Consider the following 22,270-nt stretch of genomic DNA (forward strand, 5'->3'; position numbering starts at 1 on the left):
TGTATTACTGTACACATAGATTCGAAAAAGTTGTCAAAAAACAAATATATAACAAATAAATGTTATCAAAGGCAAGATAAATTACTTTTCTACCAAACTGGATATAATTTTCGTGTTTTTATTCAATTTAACATGTTTATTTAGCTCGAAAAGCATACAGTGTTTACCGATGTATTGGAAAATTGGGTTTGTATTACTGTACACATAGATTCGAAAAAGTAGTTAATAAAAACAAATATATAACAAAAAAATGTTATCAAAGGCAAGATAAGTTGGGTTACCCGATAAGTTACTTTTCTACCAAACTGGATATAATTCTCGTGTTTTTATTCAATTTAACATGTTTATTCAGCTCGAAAAACATGCAGTGTTTACCGATGTATTGGAAAATTCAAAATGGCGGCCGACTCTCTCTTAAACACGGTAAGTTCGGGAAAAGATGTTATAAATAATAAACTAGACAAAATACTGTTAAAAAACAACCGAATATATGTCAACTTATGTCACAGTAACATATATTGAGCACATTTCTAACAGTATTTTGTCTAGTTTATTATTTATAATACCTTTTCAATATATGTTACCGTGACATAACTTGACATATATTCGGTGGTTTTTTAATAGTATTTTGTCTAGTTTATTATTTATAACACCTTTTCCCGAACTTACCGTGTTAAAGAGAGAGTCGGCCGCCATTTTGAATTTTCCAATACATCGGTAAACACTGTATGCTTTTTGAGCTGAATAAACATGTTAAATTAAATAAAAACACGAAAATTATATCCAGTTTGGTAGAAAAGTGATTTATCTTGCTTTTGATAACATTTATTTGTTATATATTTGTTTTTTGACAACTTTTTCGAATCTATGTGTACAGTAATACAAACCCCAAAAAACTATCATAATTAAAAAACCAAAACAAAAAAGTAACGCTCCCAGTTTTTAATTTTTTTGTTTTGTTTTTTATTATTGTTTTTATGACTCCAAAAAACATCGTTAAAATAAGAAACAAAAAAATTGTAATTAACTTTGTATGAACATAATAAACGCTTTAAAATAAGTGAAACCACTAAGAACTTAGCCAGTTAGGTAGAAAACAGGCAATCGATTTTATTTAAAAAAAAAAAAAAAAAAACATTAAACAAATAAAAATATATTTTTTTAAATATTAGCTGGGGGGCTATAGTCTATTTTAAAAAGCAATATCTCCTTCAAGAACGATCATAAAATCGATATTTATTCAATAAGGGACCAGTTTTCCTACCTAACGAAAGGGGACGAGTTTTCCCGAGACGAGTTTTCCGGAGACGAGTTTTCCGGAAACGAGTTTTCCCGAGACGAGTTTTCCCGGGACGAGTTTTCCTAAATTCAGGTAGAAGAGTAACTTATCTTCCTTTGTCACTTTTTTTGTTTGTTGGCTTCTTTTAACAAAACTCCCGAAAACGGTTAATTGATATGTTAAATTATTTTGAATGCAACTTATATTTTTTTATTACAAAATATTTTTCTACTTTATTTTTTGTTGCGGTGAAAAGTGAAGATACAGAAGAAAATAATTAAAACTAATTTTTGCAGTATTTAAAAAAATAAATAAATAAAACGGAAGAAGTTTCGTTTCGTTTCCGTTTCATGTTTTTGTTGTTACTTCAAGTTCTGCTTCTTGATACAACTTTTAGACGAACTATATTACCTACCTTTTATTTTTATTAATTATCTTTGAAATAATCACAGAAAACTAGTATTTATTTTGCAAGGGATTTTTTGGATTTTACAACGAATTTATTTAACTTCTTAATTTAGATGAATTTGTCAGTTTCTTCCAACGTGATAACAGTTTTCATTATTACATTTTTTTTCGCCTGTAATTTTTACATTTCATCTCTGTAATTATTTTTTTCTCGTAGAGATTAACTTTAGATTAATCTTTTTAAACACAATAAAAAAATAATCGGAAATCTATATAAAAAAAAAATAAAAATACGAAAACAATAATCGGAAATCTATAAATAAATAAATAAATAAATAAAAATACGAAAATTTTATCCGTGATATTCACCAAATAAACGAATGCAACGAATTAGAGAAAATTAAAAAAATTAAACTTGTAATCTGTTCTCTCTCATGTAAATATTAAAATATTAAATAAAATAATACTAATTTTATCCGTGATATTCACCAAATAGATCGGTTCTATTTCGAAATGATTTCTTTTTTTATTATTTTTCCTCTTCACTTTTGTTTTCTGCGAACTTGCTCTTCCGTTCGTCATCTTGAATGTTAAGTTGAGCTTGTAAAGTCAATCATATTTTAAAAATCGTTTCCTTTATAAAAGCAGATAAAGTTAATCGAAAGCAGATTATAAAACAAAAACGTAAGTATTACTACATGGCGAACGTATGTGTATTTTTTTATTTTCATCTTTATTCCATGTTGTCATCGGATTATTATCGAATGGTCACTAATCTATCAGATTTTGTTTTCAATACTGACTTAAACATAAAAAAGGTCAATACGTAATTCTTTATGTTATCAGTGGTGGCCAATTAGGAATGCGTTTTCACGTACAGAATTGATAACATTTTTCTTGATTTTTGTTCTTTAATTTCCCTGTGTCTTTATTGAAAGATGAAAGTGAATAATCCTAATGAAAATGTTGATTTATCGTTTGAAAATATTGATTGTTTTTGTTTTCAATATTGACATAAAAAAACTTCTTTATCTTTTAAAAATAAATAAATAAATAAAAATAAAAAATAATAATTTTATAAATTTTAGGTTTTTAAATGTTTCACAAGTAAAAAAAAAATCAGATTTTGTTTTCACTACTGACTTAAACATAAAAAAGGTCAATTTCTAAAATCTTTCAAAATTACAAATATTCTTTACAATGACGACTTTTAAAGGTTTTCAAGGATGCTGAAAATGAATAAATATTTTAAAAGTGACGCAGAGAATTAGTTTTCATGACATGAAGAAAGTATTTTTTCGAAAATTGATGTTCACGTTTCTATATAAATTTAATGTAAAATGAGCACCCATTTTCTGGCCACATGGTGATATTTGGGGGAGGGGCTGCCTGAATGCCGTTTTGGTAAATTGTAACTTACTTTCCACCTTAATAGTCATCTTTACCATGACGAATTCTAAAGGTTTTAGGGTATGCTGAAAACGAATACCACATTAAAAATTGCTGCTAACAAGTAGTTGTATGGATATTAAGCTAAGTAATTCTTTATGTTATCAGTGGCGGCCACCAATCATAACATAAGGAATTACATTGTTTAATATTTGAAAACTCGTTATTGTCTTATTAACTAATTTTTTTCTTTCCAAGAATAAGTTTCTTTTTTCTTTTGTTAAATGTCTTAATATGAGGCACACCCGATGCATGGTGAATACCATCTGATAATTTAAAATTAACATCGGTAGATGACACTTGATGACTTCCATGCTCGAGTTTATAAACAAGGAAAAATTCATTTCTTTTGTCTTTCTAATAATCTTTTCTTTCATAATTCATTCCAAACGCTTCACATACTCTGTCAAAATGGTTAACTGAAATCATCTTCCAAAGTGTCACATATAAAACGAATCCCGAGAAAACAATATTTTTTAAAAACAGAATATAGATCTAACGAATTCCCTCTCACTGGTTCCTTTTCCCCACTTCCAAACTCTGAACCAACTCTAGGCCTTCCTAAGTGGATCCGATTAATGTCTTTGACATCCACAATAGGTGCAAATAGGAGATAACTTGTGTCCAAATTATTGGCAATTTTTGATGCCGCGTTATGTGTCAGGACTCTCCAATCCATCAACGATCTTTCCCGTTGATGTAGACTCCATTATATTATATATTACTGTCTTGGACATCCACAAACGATGATACAGCAGATAATTTGTGTCCAAAATTATTTGCAATTTTCCATGTCATACTATATGTCATGACTCTACGATCCATTAACGGCTGTTGATGTTGACTCCTCCATATTGAGATACCAGTTCCAAACTCTAATAAATATTGAGATATCAGCTTGTTCTGTGGCTCAATCACTATCCAACTCATTGGACTTTCCTCAATCAACGTTGCCCACAGATGTTCCACATGCGCCTTCTTGTGGTTCTTATAAAAACCAGATTTCCAATCTTAAAATCTACTGACTTTATTTTCTTATACCTGTTCTCTATCAGTTTTTTCTAACTTCCTGAATGTTATTCCTTACCAAAGTAAAAGATTGATGCCTCTCTTTTAGAGCGATCTTGTGTTGCTCATCACCATAGTATACTCTACAAGGCATTAATATATTATCTAAAGACAAGATCACGGCTCTGTTGTATAGCAAGTAGTATAGTGATAATTTCGTTGTTTCGTTCACATGAAATCTGACAGCTGCCAACATTTGGTTTATGTATAAATCCCATGACAACTGATTGTTCCTGATGTTTTTTGCTTAACTGTCATGCATCATTCTGTGAAATCTTTCTACTTCTTTCTTTGTTTGGTAATAAAATGACGTCATCACATGATGTATGTTGAGGTCCTTCAACACCTTCTTCATGACTTTGTTAATATTTTCCGGGCATTATCTTTTAACAGCTGGGGTGGTCCTCCGAATCTGGGGAGAATTTTATCCAACAACAGATGCACCACCGTTTCTGCCTTCTTATTAGGAACCGCAAAAGCCTCCAGTCAACCTCTATGCATATCCATGAAAGTCACTATCTCCTAGTTACCCAAAAGTGTCTCAATAATAATAATAAAAACATAACATATGACAGCAATAAGCCCTCAACTTTCTTATGCAATGAAAACTATTTTGGCTCAAATAAAACGATTTTACGTACTATCTCTTTTGCATATCACTAAGATTATGAGATAAAAAAGTAAATTTGTTTTTAACAAAGATCATATCAGATCATAGATCATTTGAGGCAGAAATTATTTTTTTATAAATCAACAATAATATGACGTCATACCAATGAAAGATCTGACTTGTCTCACAGTAGTTGGAGTCGAGATTTTATCGATTTTGACTTTTTCCAGGTCTGGCTATATACTCTGTTCACTAACTTTGAACCCCAGATCCTGTTCTTCTCCTAAAATCTCACACTACATCACTTTCAACCTGAGGTTGTGCTTATGTAAAATGACTAGTAGTACCATATCTATGTGATCCAAGTGACTTTCCATCGTATCTTAGAATATTAAAATATCATCCAAATATGGTAATGCATAATCTTTCTGTCCCTGTAGAACAATGGACATTAATTGCTGAAACATCCTCGGGGCGTTTGCGAGACCAAATGGTATAATGTTTAAGTGAAATAAACCCCAGTTGCAGGTAAATGAAGTTTCCTCTTTATCATTCTTATTTAATTTAACCTGAGAGTAACCCGACTTCAGATCTAAGTTTACAAAGTATTTTGCCGACCCAAGTAAGGCTAATATGTCATCAATGACCGGTAACACTCAGGCAAACTTTTTCATGACTTTATTTAAAGCCTTTACATCTATTTTACTACCATCCTTCTTTTCTACTTACACAATCAGAAAACTCCATTGACTATTCAATCGCTCAATAACATCTGCTTGCATCATTTCACCTAAATTGACATACATCCTCACCCCATTTTTCTTAAGCCACTTGCGGCTTTTATCACATTTGTGTTGAGATTCTCTGCAACAAAGAAATTATGGTAGAAAGACTGACTTTCTATCCCTACTCTTAATCGAGCAAGCCCTTCTACAATTAATGGGGAACCATTAGCTGTTCTTAAACTTTTTTTATCACATAGTCCAGGTTCCTGGATGTGCTTTAGAAACACTGCTAATTATTACTAACACCTAAATCGAAGTACATCCTCATCTCCTTTTTTCTTAAGCAACCCATGGCTTTTATCACACGTGTGTTCAGATTCTCTGCAACAAATCAGTCATGACGGAAAAACTAACATTCTATTCCTACTCTTAATCGAGCAAACCCTTCTACAATTAATGGGGACTCATTAGCTATTCTTAAATTTTTTACCACATAGTTCAGGTTCCTGTCTAAGTGCTTTAAAACACTACTATTTATTACTTTATTCTTAAATTTCTACAATTAGAGGTAAGGGAAATTATGTGTTAACATCCTGGATATTTGATAGAAACAAAAAGAACTTTTAGAATTTAGAGTGGTGGTTGGTTTCACATGAATTTAATGTAAAATGACTTAGCATTTAAGACCATTCTAGCGTCTTAGGACAGTTGACCAATATAATTTTTATGGGAAAACAATCATTTGCACTTTTCCTTAAGGAAAGATCTTTTTTTACGTTTATATGTAACTTACCGAAAAATTTTGTTTAGTGGGGAGCTCTACCACTTGGACTTAGCGTTATTATAACATTGGAAAAAAGACGAAAATTAAAAAAAATAATAGAGAGGTGATACCGCTCATACATGTGAACCTAAAACATAATTCAGTCACATTTTCAGTTGTTCAAAACAAAAACACAATATTTAAAATTTTGACCACTAGTCAAAGTTTTTAAATATTTATATGCTTGATAAGAAAATAGTTCTAACTAAACATGTAAGAAAAGTTTTTATAATCAAATTTTTTATTTAAAAAAATCGATCTGGAATAAAAATCAACAACAAAAAACGTCCTTTTACAGGGGCTGTGCTATCGCTGCTTCTGGTTATTATGCTATTCCTAATGCTACAGTCTACACTCAAAATCAAAACGATTTTTTTACGGATATCATGTGTTTTAATTGCTATTTACAACAACAGAAAATCATATACAATTATTATTTTAACAGATTAAAACAGTAAAAAGATTGTTTTATGATAGTTCAAATAAAATAAAAAAAAAAGTTTCATAATCATGGGTAAATCTTTTTTACACAACGGAAAAACGAGTGCTCAAATCTAGTTCAGACAGGCGAAACTATTAAAAGTGCCATCTTTTCTTGGCTAGATTCTAAATCTCACGAAAAATTCTTCATACCAACGCAGTACGAGCATTTAGAAATTGGGGGAGTTGTTACAAAATCTTACTGAAAACGCCATTTTATGATGTTAACATTTTTTATCAATTTATTTGCTTAAAACTCTTAAAATATACTATGTACATTATTATTTAGAAATTTATTTGTTTAAAACTCTTAAAATATATAAGGTACATTATTATTCATGAATTCATTTGCTTAAAACTCTTAAAATATATAATGTACATTATTATTTATAAATTCATTTGTTTAAAACTCTTAAAATATACAATGCCCATTTATCAATTTATTTGTTTAAAACTCTTAAAATATATAATGTACGTTATTATTTACAAATTTATTTGTTTAAAACTCTTAACATATATAATGAACATTATTATTTATAAATTTATTTGTTTAAAACTCTTAAAATATATAAGGTGCATTATTATTTATAAATTTATTTGTTTAAAACTCTTAAAATATATAATGTACATTATTATTTATAAATTTATTTGTTTAAAACTCTTAACATATATAATGAACATTATTATTTATAAATTTATTTGTTTAAAACTCTTAAAATATATAAGGTGCATTATTATTTATAAATTTATTTGTTTAAAACTCTTAAAATATATACTGCACATTATTATTTATAAATTCGTTTGAAAAACAAAACAGTGGTATATTGACGACTTAAAATGCTTCGGTTTGTAAAATATGACTATTTTATCAGAATCCCCCTTGGAATGTGTGATTATCCAAAGCATTTTATCGTTCATGTGTATTGCTACTGATAAAAATGTCAAAATAAGGAAAGTTTAAGAAAACAATACAACAGAGAGCTAGACACAATAGAATATTCAAAAGTGATTCGACTCTCCAGAAACATGTTGTTCATGTCAATCTGCTTATGTAAAAATCATGACTAATATATTCCATGTAAATGTGGAAAATTATACAAATGTGAGCCATGTCATTCAATAATAGTAAAATTAGAAATATGTTGAAAAGCTGTAATATGTGGAAAGATTTAAAAATCAGATATGGCAGAATATATATGGATGGAAAAGGGAAACCATCTATTTTTATAGGATTAAGTACAAATTATAGATGGAAGAGAACAGTGAAGAGCAAGCTGACTTAAGAAAAACAGCGCATGCATATAACAATTGCAAAAACAACAAACTATTTTTACTTATACTTAAAAAAAACTGATTATAGTAGTCTAATAACGTATCCAGATAGGACACGCCTACAAAACTTATGACTCATACTAAAAATTATACAAAATATATACTGCACATTATTATTTATAAATTCGTTTGAAAAGGACAAAACAGTGGTATATTGACGACTTAAAATGCTTTGGTTTGTAAAATATGACTATTTTATCAGAATCCCCTTGGAATGTGTGATTATCCAAAGCATTTTATTGTTAATGTGTATTGCTACTGATAAAAATATCAAAAGTTTAAGAAAACAATACAACAGAGAGCTAGACCTAATATAGTATTCAAGAGTGATTCGATTCTACAGAAACATGTTGTTCATGGAAAGCCACTTATGAAAAAATCATGATTAATAGATTCCATGTAAATGTGGAAAATTATACAAATGTGACTCATGTCATTCACTAACAGTAAGGTTATAAAAACATTGAAAAGCTGTAATATGTGGAGAGATTGAAAAATTAGTTATGGCAGAATATATATGGATGGAAAAGTTAAATCATCTACCATTATGGGATAAAGTAAAAATTATAAATAGAGAAAAACAATGAAGAGTAAGCTAGGTTATATATTATTTAATACGATAAAGGAACCATTAATAATAATATATATACATATAGTAATATGTAATAAAAACTGTCTATATATATATATATATATATATATATATATATATATATGAAGTAATGAATACTGATAACATCTAGAAAAAAAATAGTTCTTCAAATTCATACTAAGATTGTCTGCTAGGACCTGTAATGCTAATATATGTTGCTATGATTAGAGTACTTGGTAAAATGTAGTTGTAGGTTACATACTACTTAACGTTGAAGTTTTTATCCTCAGTGAGATTGAAAATAGAATTAAAAATGACTTAGAAATTTTTACCCAGTCATCGCTACCAATACTAGACTGTGCTAATCCCATGTACTAATTAAAACGTTCCATTCAGAATTATGTAAAGATTTTTTGAGTTCAAGGGAAAGGTTCTCAAGTTCGACAAAATACACCCAAATAAGATCGGAGGTAACATAGAAACGTTGTGAAAATAACACCCAAGTGGAGAACAGTATTCTGAAGAATCAAATAATATGAAGACTCAATCCTCATCTCTAAAATAAAAAAAAACGTTATTACTTTCAGTTGGAAAAATAAAAACACATTAATTTTGTAAACAAACCTGTGTTGAATTAAAAATACACTTATTTTATTTTTTAATTTAATTAATTAATATATGTTTGGATATTTTTTGATAACTAACAACATAATAAATTGAATTTTACAACATGAAATGTACTTTTTCAAATTTATTTTATACTTTCAGAATTTGCAACAATGAAAAAAAGTCATTAATGGATAAGAAGCACCTTTCTGCACTGTTGATTTAAAAATCGTTTAAAATAATTATGAATTTCTTCATATAAATTTTCCAAAGTTGAAATTTATTAGCGTGCCTATCATCACACACTTCATTACATTCCTATTTTTTGTGGAATCAGAGGCAATACAAACCTGAGATGCAAACAACATTCTTGTGAAGTATGTGGTTCTTCTTTTGCATGGAAGTCCAGTTTATTGCATCATATGCAAACACATGCGGGAGAGAAACCACATTCTTGTGAAGTATGTGGTTCTTCTTTTGCAAAGAGGTCACATTTATTGAGTCATATGAAAACACATACGGGAGAGAAACCACATTCTTGTGAATTATGTGGTTCCTCTTTTGCACGCAAGTCAAGTTTATTGCGTCATATGCTAACACATACGGGAGAGAAACCACATTCTTGTGAAGTATGTGGTTCTTCTTTTGCACTGAAGTCAACGTTGTTGCGTCATATGAAAACACATACAGGCGAGAAACCATATTTTTGTGAAGTATGTGGTTCTACTTTTGCATGGAAGTCAAGTTTGTTTCATCATATTAAAACACATACGGGGGAGAAACCACATTCCTGTGAAGTATGTGGTTCTTCTTTTGCACAGAGGTCACATTTATTGAGTCATATGAAAACACATACGGGAGAGAAACCACATTCTTGTGAAGTATGTGGTTCTTCTTTTGCATTTAAGTCAAGTTTATTGCATCATATGCTAACACATACGGGAGAGAAACCACATTCTTGTGAAGTATGTGGTTCTTCTTTTGCATGGAAGTCAAGTTTGTTGCGTCATATGAAAACACATACGGGGGAGAAACCACATTCTTGTAAAGTATGTGGTTCTTCTTTTGCACAGAGGTCACATTTATTGAGTCATATGAAAACACATACGGGAGAGAAACCACATTCTTGTGAGGTATGTGGTTCTTCTTTTGCACAGAGGTCACATTTATTGAGTCATATGAAAACACATACAGGAGAGAAACCACATTCTTGTGAGGTATGTGGTTCTTCTTTTGCACTGAGGTCACATTTATTGAGTCATATGAAAACACATACGGGAGAGAAACCACATTCTTGTGAAGTATGTGGTTCTTCTTTTGCATGGAAGTCAAGTTTGTTGAGTCATATGAAAACACATACTGGCGAGAAACCATATTCTTGTTAATTATGTGGTTCTTCTTTTGCATGGAGGTCACATTTGTTGAGCCATATGAAAACACATACAGGAGAGAAACCACATTCTTGTTAATTATGTGGTTCTTCTTTTGCATCCGATTGACATTTGGTGAGGCATATGAAAACACATACAGATCGTTCCTACTGATGCTTTACTTAACAGAGCAGCTACAGAAATCAAAATAGTAGTTAAAAATACTCCACACATTGTATTTCAAAAATTGGAAAAAATGTGCCAAACAATAGTGTGCTAAGTCTTTTCTGGAATTATTATTATTATTATATAAGTAAGGAATGTTTTATAGACTGGCTTTAAAGAGGATTTCTTCACTATGATCAGGATAGAATTATAATGACTGCTCACAATGAAAGCTTGATTACCACTGCTTTTAAGAAGATAGAAAAAAGCTGGAATCTTTGGAAAATTTTTATTTCAGTAATTATAAGAGCAACTGAATTAGACAAAAGGATTTAAAAAACTGACAAATATATTTGTTTAAATGATTTCTCGGTTGAAATGCATGAGAATTAATATATATATATTAAATTAAAAAAGAGACAAACAACATTCTGGTTCTTTTAATAAAAAGACAGATTTATTATAGGTAAGAACCCCTTCGTTTCTGAGAACTGCAAACGTGAAATAAAGTTAACAAAATGTTCGAATTGATTCTTTTATTAATTTTACTTTTGATTAAGTATTTTATTCTTCATTTTTTTTAATTTTTCCATGTATTCACGTAATTTGGCATGAAAAAATGTATTTCTTCTTTGAAGATTCTTTCCAGATTCAGATTGGAAACTCTTTTCTATCCTCAAATACATGAGATACTTCTTTGTCATATCATGTTACACATTTCTCATATATTTATCTAGGGAAACTTTTAATCACGCCACCTGCAGCATATTTCTGGTAAACAACAGGTTATTATGAGTTGTACGACTGTAACCCTCACCAAAATTCATAAGAATTAACAAAATTGTTATAGGCGTATGTTCTCAATATATAAGAATAAGAGTGTGGTTTTTCTAGTTTTAAACAATTTTCGATTATGAATATTTTGAGTTAATGAATCCTTGTAAGAACTAACTTGCATTTGAAAATGACGAAAGAAATTAATCACCACTACAAAGTATACAAAAGTACTATGCTAAGTTGTTTTTAAATCCTCAAATATAACACTCCCATCCGTAGACACAAAAAGAAATTTAATCACCTTAAAAACGTCATGGTCATAATTTTGTGGTGGAATGTGATTCATCATATATAGCTTATATGTCGTTAAAACCTTTTGCACAAACAACATACAACAATTTAATTCTATTTTATAATCTACATTTATTCACATGCCTCACAGAGTTGCATATTTTATAATTGGAATCTATCTTTCCGAAAATTGAATAAAGACTGCAATAGAAAAATCACACATTCAAAGGTTTTACCTGCGAGCACATCCTTCTAGGACAGAACAAACACTACATTGAAATAATACCACGAAAGTCTGATTTGTTCATATGCTTTCTATGGCTTAAGTTAGACACAAGGTCAATTCATATTTAGAATTAACCTCTTAGAAATGTCAAATTAATCAATTGCTGAAAATAATCTTTCTACCCTCGCCATACTTCACGCAATAATAATATAAAATTTGTGATTCAAAATAAGTAGATAATGCCTGGGATAATACATTCATGAAACAAAACATATACTTTACTTTTACCATCACCAATTGCTTATTATAATTATTGCTAATACCTTGAAATAACTTCCACCGTTAAATGCGGGGGGGGATTCACATGAATGTTTTTCAGGTTAGTGTGCTCTTCCATATGTTTTTTTGCTGTCTCTTCAAATCCCTCTTTCCGAATCACGTGTTTCATAAACAGCGTGAACGAGGATAAGATGAAGAACTTCATTCAAGTTTCAGAAGCGGTTTTTTTTTGTGCAACCGGTAGAGAGCAACTACAGTTTCGGTCTTTAATCACACATAAGAGTTAGAGATGACGAAACACGTATCCATGATTATCTAAAAGAATAAAGACAATCGAAATAGAAAGACAAATTCCATTAAAATTTAATAATGTTACAGATGAATTCATATTTTTAATCCTAGTTAATTTTTTAGTTAGCAATGTTTCTTCTCTTAATACAATTACTTATTTCAGTTTTCTAATGTTTCTTCTCTTCTTTCGATTTTCTAATTATTATTTTTATAATCTTATCCAATTTATATTTCGATCTGCACATATAGGTATTGCCAATTTCACACAATTACGTTATCATAGCCTGGGTGGTACTCATGTCCTGGGTTGTACTCTCTGCACTCCCTTCAACTTAACAGTAATTAAGATTATAAAATGCAAACACATCCACTCTCCAAAATAAGGATGCAATACCCGGAAGTAAAGACCATACAACATTATCTAGTACAAGATGAAAACGGCCATTTTACAAAATTAATCCGATTCAAAAACTTGTTAATAGAATAAAAGATAAAAATGAAAGTTTTCGGATGGCACAATAATTGTTTGAACGTTTGATAACGCCTCCATATATTTATATATGTTCAAAACACAAGCATGTCCATGTAAAACAAATTAATAACTCGGTGGCGATAAAAAAATAAAAACGGTTCTGTCGACAGAACGAAGATCGGATTTTTTTACAAAGGTCTACCACACCAGCAATATTAGACACAACTTCAATTTATCTAAAAAAAAATCCAGCTTCACAAAACATTACCCCCCTCACCTGATTCCCCGTCAAAATCATAAGACCACTTAAGAAAGTAAGCGTTTACGCATACTATCGAATTTTTAATCAAACAAATGGTTGAAACCCTTGACAAAAGGGAAAATATGATGAAAAAAATGAAGAATAAAAAGAGGGGGGAGAGAAAGAGGAGGGCAAAAGGAAATGAGAGAGTGGTAAGTTATTGAAGGAGAAAGAAAAGAAAGATAGAAAGAATGAGGCAGACGGTTAAATAGATGAAGAAGAAGAAGAAGAAGAAGAAGAAGAAGAAGAAGAAGAAGAAGAGACGTGAAATATAATATATGAGGGTAGTGCATTGAAAGGTAAATACCTGAATTATTTTTTTGGGTGAGGTAGGTGTGTCAGAAGTTTCGTGAAAATAGTGAATAATTCCACCCCATCTCTCCAAGCTTATAACTCCTCAAAAAATGTAATTCAAGCCTTAATTTTTTTTTCAATTAAAGGAGCAAGGACTAAGGTGTCATAAAAAAAAAACAACGTGGTTACTTTTTTTTTAAGTTTTAAACTTCGGACTTTACAGGTAAATTTCTAATAAAACAGTACTTTTTTGCTTTAAATTTGAATATATTATTTATTGACCTTTTCTCTTGAATTTTTGATATATAAGATTTTGGTACATAAATAAATTATTTACTTTTTAATAGACATTTTAAAATAGGAGGCGTGAATTATTCGACCCCCTGTCTTTCCAAGCTTATAAATCCTCGAAAAATGTAATTCAAGCCCTATTTTTTTTCAATTAAAGGAGCAAGGACCAAGGTTCCATAAAAAGAAGAAGAAAAAACAAATAACGTGGTTTAAAAAAAGGTTTTAAACTTAAAACTTTACAGGTAAAATCCTAAAAACACTACGTTTTTTTTTTGTTTTAAATTTGAATATATTATTTATTGACCTTTTCTCTTCAATGTGTGAGTAAATTATTTACTTTCGGTGAGTAAATTAATTATTTACTTTTGAATAGAAACTTGAAAATGGGGGGGGGCGTGAATTAAAAAAAAACGTTTGTCTTAAATATTATATTGGGTTTATTGGAAAGAACATAAAATTTCACATTGACCCTGAAAATATCGTAAAAATAGAATCAATAGAAACATTTTGATAGATTTTTAAAGTTGAAAAATTGTAAAATATTGAGTTCGTAAAATTCATTACTGTTTTAAAAAAATATATATTTCTATTACTTTTAAAACAACTTTAATAGTTTATTTTGGAAGTATAATCCATAAAGAAAATAAATAACCCACTTTTAACAGAGAAATTACGAGATTTTTATATTTTATTCGTCAGTTTCGTGTTAGGGGTGTCAAAAATTCCTACAAAAATTCTGATACATCTACACTACACCTACAGCTACGCCTAGCTGAATTTACTAACCACCCAAATGTTACCTTACGCTACAACAGAATACTGATCACTCTAATTTGGTTTTATAGGGGTATTCGAGGTCGCTGACAACTAAGGACCTCCAAACTATTCTGTACTACATCATTCTAAACCAAAAACACGTCGTCGTCATTTTGTGTGTTTACTGTAATTTCTATGGAAAAACATTATCAGCATTAGCACTATAAAATTTATTGTCAGTAACGTTATTTTACTATCGGATTTTCAAATTTACATTTAGATTATATTGATTTAGAAAAATTGATAATTGAATATTTATGTATTTATTAATGCGTTTTGGCTTACATTTTTCCTATACATCTAAACAAAATAAAAAAAAGTTAATCTAAATATTTGGCTGCATCCGAATTTACAATAGTTGTGTTATTATATAATAAAAATATTTCTATATTAAATAAAAACTATAAACATTTGAAGAGTATTCTTTTTATTTTACATCAAATAAATCGTAGATAATAAAAATTCTCTAATTCGTTGCACGTGCAAATTAATAGCGGAAACTGATAGGTTAACATAGTTTTGAAAGCCGCCTGATCGTATTTTTTTTTATAGAAACAGATTTATTTATTATCGATTTTTTTAAATAGATTTCTGATTTTTTAAATTGTGTTTGAAAGATTAAAATAGTAAAAATACACGTGAAAAAAAAGTTATAATGAAAAATGTTTTTACGGCGGCTTCAGAAACTGACAAATTCAGCTAAAATTAGAAGTTAAATAAATTTCAAAGACAATTAATAAAGTAAAGTGTTAAAATATTGATACAAAAAAAGCTTAATTACCCCCCCCCCCCAACCTCCAAACGAGAGTTGAGTAACAGATCAAAACAAGAGACAACAAGTCGCGAATAAATTCTACAGAAGCCAAAAAATGGCAAAAAGTTCATTTTATTTTATTACTATCGGGGGGAGGGGCAGGCTTTTCCCGTTCAGAACATACGATTAAATATAACGTTTTATTTGTTCAGATTCCCTGTACAGGGTGGCCACAAAGTCACGCACCAAATCAGATCGAGCGTACCGCGGAAACCGAAATGACCAAATTGTCAACTAGCTTTTTTATCTTTTTTTTTTTTTGCTTGAACTTTGAGCTTTTCGGATTATTTTGTTATGTTTTATTTTCTTGGTGGATGTTTTTTTGTCAGTTTTTTTTTGGGGGGGGGAGATTATAGTTATAGGTAATTATTAACAACAAAATTGGTGCAAGTCCAGAGTAGCACTTGTAAACAAAAACGATTACCTTTTATTTTCTTAAATAATAATATTTTAAAAAAATACTCGACGAGAACACGACTGTTTTTGATTTAATAATATTTTTTTTATTCAAACGTAACAAATAAAAATTTCAATTTTGCTTGAACTTTGCAGTTTTTGATTATTTTTTTATTTTTATTATTATTTTTTAGCCGGATTTAACTAACAGATAAAACATAAGAAAAACAATTTTGGTGCTTATGCACTTATGTTACCGTTATTTTTTTATGATTTAAGTGCCTTCCCCACTGTTTGAAGTGTTTCTAATGTTTTTACCTATAACTATAATCTCTGACAACCCCCAAATATCCATCAAGAAAATAAAACATAACAAAATAATCCGAAAAGCGCAAAGTTCAAGCAAAAAAAACACAACCTTTAAATCATGATTTTCTCTAATTCAGTAAATAAACTTTTAATTCGAAATGACCCATAATGTACTAATGTACATAACATAAGACACAGAAAGGAACATTTATAATGCGTAAACAGCTTTATTTTTTCATATAAACACCATACGCTCTCAATGGATTTAACCTTTTTTGTTTTACAGCGAAAAAACTATTTGTTATGATACTGAGCAAAAGATTCGACTTTTAGGAAGAAAAGCTAGTATTAAAGATGGGGAGGGAGTGTCGGCGCTTTAACTGAAGTTATCTCACGTGGTGTTTCTAAAATTCAAACATTTTTTTAAAAATCCAAGATGTCTGCCTTCAACGCGCTCTCATAAAAACGTGTTTTTCCGCTGAAAAAAAAACAAAAAAAAAAACAAAAAAAAAACTACTTAATGAAATTAAGAGAACTTTTTTTTTCCGGAGAACTTCGTTCCATAACGGATATATACAATTTAAACTTTTTTTTTCGATATTTTCCTTTTTTTAACGTCTTGGTTAAACTGTGCAAGTACCATATTTTTATAATTATATTATTTTTTGTGAAAATATTGAATGAACATTGCTTATAGTATTGTTTGTGAAATATTAGAAATATTTTCATAATTACATTATATTTTCATGAAAATATTGAAGGGATACTGCGTATCGTAATGTTCGTGAAATATTAAAAATATTTTTATAATTATATTATTTTTTCATGAAAATATTGAATGAACATTGCTTATCGTAATGTTCGTAAAATATTAAAAATACTAGACCACCCGTGACCCGTTGGGTCAGTACGTTATATTAGCTATGGAATTCATGTATGAGCGTGACACTTGTGGCATAAAGAAAATAGTTTTTTTTTTACATAACAGAAGCATTTCTATGAAAGTATATTAAAATGAAAAAAGAATATAGATAGATTTCTATGAGTCGTTCTGTTTATTATAATTGTTATATTTTTTTAAATTACAGTTACTGAATTATAAGTGGTTGGTCATACTTATGCACTGAACAGGTATCATAATCCTTATTATAGTTAAATTCAAATTTTGATATATCATCTTTTAAATGAAATTGTTAGTTGAAAGTACAGAATAATAAAAAAAAGACTCTCCACATGTTAATAATGGCTTTTTAAATAGAAAATGAAAATAAAATGTAACTTTTTTCATTTAATTTAAGCAAACATTCAGTACCCATTGTGTAAAGGAAAACACTATTTAATGTAATAGAAATGTGTGCATTTACCGATTCAGCTTTCCGTTTGGAAATGTAAGCAGACGACTTTAAAAAACATGGGAAGAAGAAAAAGAATTTTTTTTGTAATAACACCCTCTAGTAAAAAGGTCTGCATTAGTTAAGGGGGATAACTCTATCCAGTTTTACATCGCTCCCTTTTTCTCTCTCTCACACATACACGTAACTATTTCTCGCGTACGTAACGAAAACAGAGGGAGTAGGAGTGTTGAAATCTATTAGAGGGAAAGTGAGAGGTGTTTTCTTTCCATAAATTGTATAGGGTAATATTTCATATTATTAATAGATTCATAGATGAATAGATTTTATAATATATATTATAATTATCTATGAATCTATGTATTATTTGTATATATAAATAACTATTTGATCAAATTAAATGAAATTGTTTGTATTAAAAGCGATATAAAAATTCCGGAATTGGAATAACGGATTGAAGACGTTGCTATTTACGCATGCGCAACCGGATGTTGAAAACCGGAAATCTGATTGCAAACATACAATATCCATAGAGTTTTAGTATTATATAGATTTTTATAATTATATTATTTTTTCATGAAAATATTGAATTAACATTGCTTATCGTAATGTTCGTGAAATATCAAAAAATATTTTTATAATTATATTATTTTTTCATGAAAATATTTAATGAACATTGCTTATCGTAATGTTTGTGAAATATTAAAAATATGTTAAGGTATTTTTTTAACATTAGGTTCACCTCGACGATGCACTTTAAAATTCACTTAATGTTGTATGCACACGCGATAAATAAATCTACTTCTCTGTGACCGACAGTGCCACCTAGCGGAAACAAATCCACTTTTTTTCACAATCGAGAAATTAGTAATATGCATGTGTATAAGCCAAAAATATTACGACTTTACTTTCTTGAGTAATTTCATGTTAAGAACGGCTTTCAGAATAGACATCCTCAACCTCCCCATGTAAAGAACGTCTTTCAGCATAGACACCCTCAACCTCCCTATGTTAATTCTGGAAATTGTTGAAGGAATGGCTTTTGCAATAAACATTCCATTTGATGGGGAGGGGGGTATTTTACCCAAATGTAAGCGTGATATTCGTTGCCAGCATACTCACCCGCAAATACTATATTAAAAAAAAGTGGGAGTTGGCAGTCGCAGAGAAGTAGATTCATTTATCACACGCATACATGGAAGCCAGTGAATTATAGTGCATAATAAAAGTCTTTATATCCCCAAAAATACTCTGCAAAATTTAAATGATATTTTCTCATTCAGCATAGTCGAAAACACTTAAAAGTCGTAATTAAAAAAAAAAAAGTTGTGGAGGTGTTATCATCTATAAAAAAGCAACCAAAAATCCATGCGTTATTTTTTTTTTTTTTAGTTCTTAAAACTTTATATTGTAGGTCGATTTTGGAATTGGAAAAATATAATTCGAAGGAAGTTGCCAGACTAAGCACATTATCTACATTTGTTCTCTGAAACAGAAAATAAGATATTTTCGTTTTTAATTTATTGTGAAGGGGATAAGCATAATATCTAAATTTTACAAATGTTGAAAGAAATGAATTTCTACAGTTAAAATAAATATTGAAAGCCATTTTATTTGACATGTGAAATAATTTTTTATTAAATCTGTTAAGCTGTATTTTTAATAGTTAAAAAAACTGATATTTTAGGTTCCTGTGGAAAACCGTGAATATTAAAAAGATCAGAGAGTTAAAAGATGACCTAAGTTTCTTGTGAATATGGAGTCACCTAACATACAAAATTTCTTCTATTATTAATTTTCCATATCATAATTTGTATTATTTTTTTCTTTTTAAATTTTTCTTGTTGCGAACCAGATATAAAATACCCTAACTCGCTACAAGAAAATAATGAAACGAATGGAATTGAAGGAAACAAAAACTCAATTGATGGATAAGATAAACGTGTCCTTTACTGTTAAAAGAATGAATGTTTTAGATATAACATTTGTTCATGTTCACGCGGGTGTAACCATCGTTTGTTGCGGGATTGGTATTATAGAAGGAAAAAGGAAATGTGTTTTCATCTCACATTCGGGTCACTATTGTTTGTTCGCACGTGGGAAAAGAAGTGAGTAATAGTAGAAATGAGAATGATAGTCCAGCGTGTAGATAAATACACAGGATAGAGGGTTGACATCAGTTAAACTGTGCGCCATGTTAGCCGTCAGCTACGCGACTGGTGCGCTGTTGGTCCGTAATAGATTGTAAAAGTTGACGTGGGCAAAAAACTTTAACTCTTAAATAATTATTGTTTCAGTTACTTTTATATTTTAACTAGCGAGGGGTACCCAGCGTTGCCCGGGTGTTTGGAGGTGTGTGTGGTTTTGGGTAAATAAAAAGAAAAATCGTTGGTTGTTTAAAAAAACAAAAAATGAAGCCTTGACGCGCAGTTGGAAAATAGTAAAGTGTGAAAAAAAACAAAAAAAACAGGTGCCCGTTTTTGATGAGTTATTGACGGGAACTTTGAGTGCGGACAGTGTTTTATTAAACGCATGTCTGTTTTTTTATACGAGAAAGCTTAATGCACATGCGGCGATGGTAAGCAGTAGCTATTTAGCAGTTAACATTTTCTGCAGGACAGTTTTTAATGAGATCAATAAACCGGTTTGTTTGTTTTTAACTAACTTTGAAAAAAAAACAGCTCCCTGTTTATTAGGGGGAGTGTCTTGTCTCGAAATGAAAGCAACTGTTTGATATGACGAAGCCGACATTGACCAAACATTACATAGCTTTCTGTGTGGGCCAGTATTTCGAATCGAGTTTCGCTTTTTTTATACCGAAAAAACGATTGCAACACATGCAGATCCGAAAATGTCGATTAAAATTTCAAAATCGGACAAATTAAATAGAGAGCCGACAAACGTTGTTAAGTCATAGATATTATCATTTAGACGTGATATAAAAAGTTTTAAAAATTAGCGACACCCTCGAGTATCAACCAGAAAAAAAGCCTTTTGAAGACATACACAAAAAGCGAACACGCATGCACACATACATTTTTGCTTTTATATATATAGATATGTAAAAAAACACACACACACACACACATACACACAAAAATCGGTACGGCCAAAACTAAAAGAGAAAGTAAGTATATTTATTGACAGAGGCATTCTTTTAAAATCTATCAAAAATCAAGTAATTATCCAATCAATACGTAATTTTCACCGATTATGAAGTGACAAATGAATTTTATAAGGATGTACTTTTTTATAATCAAAATATATATATATATATATATATATATATATATATATATATATAAGCCAACAGTTAATAAAACATGTTTAAAACACTTTGAAAAAGAGTTAAAAACATATTTAATCTGAAAAGGAAACACGTGATAAGTGGATAGTCCTTAATCCGCGGAGTTTCGAAGAAATACTTTCCTTCTCATCAGAGGATAGGAATTAGCAAAATGCGGGATCGGATTTTGCATACAAGTATTTTATATATATACTAGCAAAGATACCCGTGCTTCGCACGGAGCTTTGTTGCGCACTCGGGTACCAAAATCTGTGGGCACCTTTCCAGTAAGTTGATGTTGTAAGAGCAACGATTGCATAAGGTGATTAACGTTTTAACTACCTCTTGTAGTGACTGAAATTCAATCAGGAACTTCACAAAACATTTTCATCCAAAAGGAAGGTAAATTTTTCATTGAAGTAATTTTCAACTCTTGCTTAAATTTTATCTTGCACATTCAATACTAAAAACTTACCACAATCAGATCATGTCAGTTTTTCCTCATATCCATTTCTCGAACTTTTCACTGAAGAGCCTCAGGGTAAACTACATTTCTGCTGCTTTGATTTGGAGCCAGAATGTAGAGTTTTTCTGAACTTCCTGTCCGGCTGATGGAGACGTAGAACATACCGTGACTGAAGCAGTCTGATGTCAAGTCTACGCCAATGGTGTTAAATGTCTGACCTTGACTTTTGTTTATGCTCATTGCAAAACACACCTTCACAGGAAATTGGAGTCTCCGGAATTTAAATGGAAGTTCTGAGTCCGATGGAACTAAGGGGATCCTTGGCAGTAGAACGGTTTCGCCTTTGTAGGGACCACAGAAAATGGTGGCCTCAAGTACATTGGTGTGCAATCTGGTGATAACACATCTGGTTCCGTTTGTTGTTTTTGGCGGTTCCAAGGATCGAAGAATCATGATTGGCGATCCAATTTTGAGATTTAAAATGTGTGGAGGCATTCCAGATATCTCCAAAGAGTTTAAAAACTCCACAGGGTAGTGAACAGCTTCATATTCATTAGTAGCCGAATCAACTGACTTGTATTGCTTTGTGTCTCCTGGAAATTCATCCATTATTGAATTGTTCAAATGATTCACATTGCTGTTTAATGGCGAAATAATAGCCCTCTCAGCAAGCCAATCCGGTGATTTTCCATTGTTTTGCAG

The 22,270-nt window shown here is 30.2% G+C and overlaps 2 protein-coding genes across 3 annotated transcripts in view; one reads left to right on the plus strand and one right to left on the minus strand.

Moving 5' to 3' along the window:
* Positions 1 to 2,269: 2,269 nt before the first annotated feature.
* Positions 2,270 to 22,270, plus strand: part of LOC145270717 (uncharacterized) — a 289,119-nt gene continuing 269,118 nt past the window's right edge. Inside the window, exons 1-3 of one of the 2 annotated variants that reach the window (XR_013865533.1) lie at positions 2,270 to 2,371; positions 5,255 to 5,342; positions 9,535 to 11,235. The gene's annotated coding sequence lies outside the window, so the exon portion shown is untranslated. Of the gene's footprint in view, positions 2,372 to 5,254; positions 5,343 to 9,534; positions 11,236 to 22,270 lie in introns of those variants that run through there. The other variant, XM_080126328.1, reaches the window with a different exon arrangement.
* Positions 15,973 to 22,270, minus strand: part of LOC145270542 (uncharacterized) — a 28,817-nt gene continuing 22,519 nt past the window's right edge. The window contains exon 2 of the transcript XR_013865431.1: positions 15,973 to 16,942. The gene's annotated coding sequence lies outside the window, so the exon portion shown is untranslated. The remainder of the gene's footprint in view (positions 16,943 to 22,270) is intronic.

Source organism: Euprymna scolopes, chromosome 46 (assembly GCF_053919585.1).
Source record: "Euprymna scolopes isolate OS-2025 chromosome 46, ASM5391958v1, whole genome shotgun sequence".
NCBI lineage: Eukaryota > Metazoa > Mollusca > Cephalopoda > Sepiida > Sepiolidae > Euprymna > Euprymna scolopes.